Source organism: Orycteropus afer, unplaced genomic scaffold, assembly GCF_000298275.1.
Source record: "Orycteropus afer afer isolate SDZICR_OR568_19922 unplaced genomic scaffold, OryAfe1.0 scaffold00146, whole genome shotgun sequence".
NCBI lineage: Eukaryota > Metazoa > Chordata > Mammalia > Tubulidentata > Orycteropodidae > Orycteropus > Orycteropus afer.
Window position 1 is genome coordinate 4967697 of NW_006921733.1, and position 4395 is coordinate 4972091.

Genomic DNA, 4395 nt, shown 5'->3' on the forward strand with positions numbered 1-4395 from the left:
TCTACATGTCACCACAGTAGGACAAACCGACAGACAAGTTTGTCCTGCTGTTGGGGACCTCTCCTATCACCCCCACCTTGGTCCCTGTGGCTGACTGTTCCTCTGTCTGGCTTCCTGACTTTTAATCCCCTTTCTCCTGCTCTTCTGGCCTCCTGCTTTGGGCATCCCTGAGTTTTCTCTCCTCACCAGTATCCCTGGGGCTTACTGCTCTTCTGTCTAGGTTCCTGGCTTTTATCCCCTTTCTCTGCTTTCCCATCCTGCTGCTTTGGGTGGGCCTGAGTTTCCTCTCCTTACCTAATCCCTTTGGCTGATTGCTCTTGTCTCTGGCTTCCTGGCTTTTATTCCCCTTTCTCCTGCTCTTCCAGTCTGCTGCTTTGGGCGTCCCTGAGTTGTTTCTCCTCACCTGTAACCCTGGGGCTTACTGCTCTTTTGTCCGGTTCCTGGCTTTTACTCCCCTTTCTCCTGCTTTTCTTGCCTGCTGCTTTGGGCAGGCCTGAGTTTCCTCTCCTCACCTAATACCTTTGGCTGATTGCTCTTGTCTCTGGCTTCCTGGCTTTTACTCCCCTTTCTCCTGCTCTTCCGGCCTGCTGCTCTGGGTGGGCCTGGGTTGTCTCTCCTCACCTGTATCCCTGGGGCTTACTGCTCTTCTGTCTGGGTTCCTGGCTTTTATTCCCCTTTCTCCTGCTCTTCCAGCCTGCTGCTTTGGGCGTCCCTGAGTTGTCTCTCCTCACCTGTAACTCTGGGGCTTACTGCTCTTCTGTCCAGGTTCCTGGCTTTAATTTTATCAATCTTTTTAAAAAAACAAGTTCTAGACTTGTTGATTTTTTCTATTGTCTTTCTATTTTCTATTTCATTGATTTCTGCTCAAATCTTTATTATTTCCATTTTTCTGGTGACTGTAGCCTTTGCTTGTGGTTCTTTTATAAATGTTGGAGATGTTAGTTTAAAGTGTTGATTTGGGGTCTTTATTCTTTTTTGATGTGTGCATTTATTGCTATATATTGACCTATGATCAGTACTCTGGCTGTGTCCCAAGATTTTTTTATGTTGTGTTTTCATTCTTGTTTGATCCAAGGAATTTTTTAATTTCCTTTTTTATTTCTTCTATTACCCAGTCATTCTCAAGGAAGGTGTTTTTCAGTTTCCATGTGTTTGCTCTTTTTCTGTTCATCTTCCTATTGTTGATTTCTAATCTGATAGCATTATTATCTGAGAAGATGCTTTGCAGTATTTTAATGTTTTAAAATTTGTTAAGGCTTGCTTTATAGCCTAACATATGGTATATCATGGAGAATGTTCCATGTGCACTGCAAAAGAATGTATATTATGCTGTTTTTGGGTGAAGTGCTCTGTAGATGTCTGTAAGTTCAAGTTGGTGGATTACATTGTTTAGCTGTTCTGTGTCTTTGTTGAGTTTCTTAGCAGTTGTTCTATCTTTCATTGAAAGTGGTGTATTAAAGTCTCCCACTATGACTGTGGAGTCATCTATTTGCCTTTTCAACTCTTTTAAAGTCTGATTTATGTATTTTGGGGCTTTTTTATTGGGTCCATAGATATTTATTATAGTTACATCTTCTTGTTGTATTGATCCTTTGATCATTATATAATGTCCTTCTGTTTTATGGTGGTTTTTATCATAAAGTCAATTTTATCAGAAATTAGTATTGCCACTCCTACTCTCTTAAAATTGCCATTTGTTTGATGTATCTGTTTCCAACCATTGATTTTTAGTCTATTTTTTTTTCTTTGTCTGTAGAGTGTGTCTCTTGTAGACAGCATATTGATGATTTATGCTTTCTTTTCCAGTTTGCAACTCTCCATCTCTTAAGTGGTCCATTTAATCCATTGACATTCAGTGTAATAATCAACAAGCATGTATTTGTTGCTGTCATTTTGTTTTGTGTTTTTTCATGATGCTTCTGGTTTCTTTGTTCCATATAATTTTCTGTTCTGAGCTCATTATATTTATGAATCATGTTATCATTTCCTTTGTTGTTATTGTTTTAGTATTTGCTAAATATTTGTGCTTGTCCTCTTTTCAATTTTGATGTGAAGTTTTATCATTTTTCTTTGAGTTTTTCCTGTGATGTATAATTTTCTCCTTGAGTATAGAATAGTCCAGTCTATCTTCCAACACTCTCAACTTCCTCACCCTTAAGATATTCTGTAACTCCACTATTTTTTTCCCTATTTTTGGTTTATATTTGTCCTCTTTTACCAATTGATGTCTCTGGTTCCCTGTTTACAATCTTGTAAGCTTATTTTTATTTGGTTACTTCCAGAGCTGTGTTGGTTTCTGGGTTATGTCATCTTGAGCATCAATGGTCAGTTGTTTGCTATTATTAATTCTTGTTTGCTATTATTAGTTCTCTGTTCAAAAGACTCCCTTTAGTATCTCTTGTAAAGTTGGCCTGGTTTTAACAAATTCCCTTAATTTCTGCTTAATTGGAAATCTCCTAATTTCAGTATCATATTTAAGGGACGATTTTGATGGTTATATATTTCTTGATTGGAAATTTCCTTCTCTTTAAGGGTTTTATCTATATAATCCCATTGCCTTCTCACTTGCATGGGTTCTGCTGAGAAATCCAAGCTATCTCTAATCACTTTTCCTTTGTAGGTAACTTTTCATTTTTCCTGTTTTGCTTTCAGGGTTCTTTCTTTGTCTTTGGTTTTGGTGACTTTGATGATGACATGACTTGGTAACTTTCTTTTGGGGTCTATCCTGTTTGAGGCTTGTTGGAGTTTCAGAATTGATATATTCTCATCTTTCATCATCTCAAGAAGTTCTCTTCCAATAAATCTTGGACAATTTTCTCACTCATTTTCTTTTTCTTTTCCTGTTCTGGAATTCCGATTACACATAGGTTATTCCTTTTGATGGTATCCCACATGAATCTTAGTCTTTCTTCATTTTGTTTTGATGTCTTTTTGAATTGTTCCTTTTCCAAAGAAATATTCAGATATTTGTTTTCAATTTCATTACTTCTGTCTTCGATTGATTCAAGTCTATTCCTTTACCCTACTGATGTGTTATCTATTTCTGAAAATTTGGTATTAAGCTTCTAGATTTCTATCTGTAGATTTCATGTCATTTCCAATGTTTCATTTATTTTGTCATTTTGTTTTTTTATTTTCTTCTGAAATTGTTGTAGGTTATTATTATTATTATTATTATTTCTGTATTTTCTTTAATTTTTTCAGTGTTTTCCTTGATCAGTCTCTCAATCTTTTGACATACCTAAGTATAATTCTTTTGAATTTCTTATCAGGGAACTCCAATGCTGCTTCTTCTTCAAGGATGTGTTCTAGGTCTGTATCCTGCTCCCTTGTTTCTACCACTTTATCTTGCTTCTTTGTGGGGACTGTGATGCTCTGTTGTCTCTGAGACATTGAGACATTGTTGTACTTAGATCTCTGTTAACTGCTTGTGAATAGCAGTTAAGATTGAGTCAGGCTCTTCTTAGTGGTTGTTTATTGTTGGCCAGTTGGTGGAGAAGGAAGTGGTGGCACTCACTCAGTAAGTGGAGCTGCAGGAGGTGTGGGGGTAGTTATGTCATATGGGCTTGGTTGCTGTCTTCTGCTAAGTTAGACAAAAACAACAATCAAAAAACCATCAAAAAAGTAAAAGCAAGCAGACAAAAAACACACTGCATAAACACACAGGAACCATCACCAAAGAAATAATAAATAAATAAATAAATAAATAAAACCCCTGCAATATCTGGTGATGGAGCAATAACAGAAAAAGGTATAATAGGTGAATATTTAAGAAAATAAATGGGGAAAATGCAAAAAGGAAAACAAGGAATAGGGAGGACCATGAGAAAGAAAAATATGGGAACCAGGAACAGGGAAGGAAAAAAGCTGAAAACTGGAACCTGGAAAGGGAATAATAATAATAATAATAAAATATGTAAACAATAATAATAATTTTAAAACAGACAAAACAAATAAACTGAACAAAAGGGAATAATTAAAAAAAAAAAAAATCTGGGCAGGGTGAGCCAGGGTTTCCAGGCATCATTGGAGCACACAGACTTGGATGGAATTCCTGCTGGCCCAGAAGGTGGGTGTGAGTGAAGGATGGTCACACCTCCATTCACCAGGACAATGTTGGGTATAGGAATAACAAGGGAAATATTGCACCTTTCTGGTGTTCATGTCCAGAATATCCTTGTGGTCCCCAGCAAGTGGTCCCTGGAATCTGAGAGAATGTTGCCACTTTAAATGTCCAAAATGGTGGAGCTACTTGTAAAGATTCAAATGGCTACCCTCTCCAGACAGCAAGATTAATACTAAATTGTCAGAACTAGATAACACATTGGAAGGGCAAAGGAGAAGAATTGATGTGATGGAAGACAGAATGAATGAGATGGAAGAAAAATACCTGAA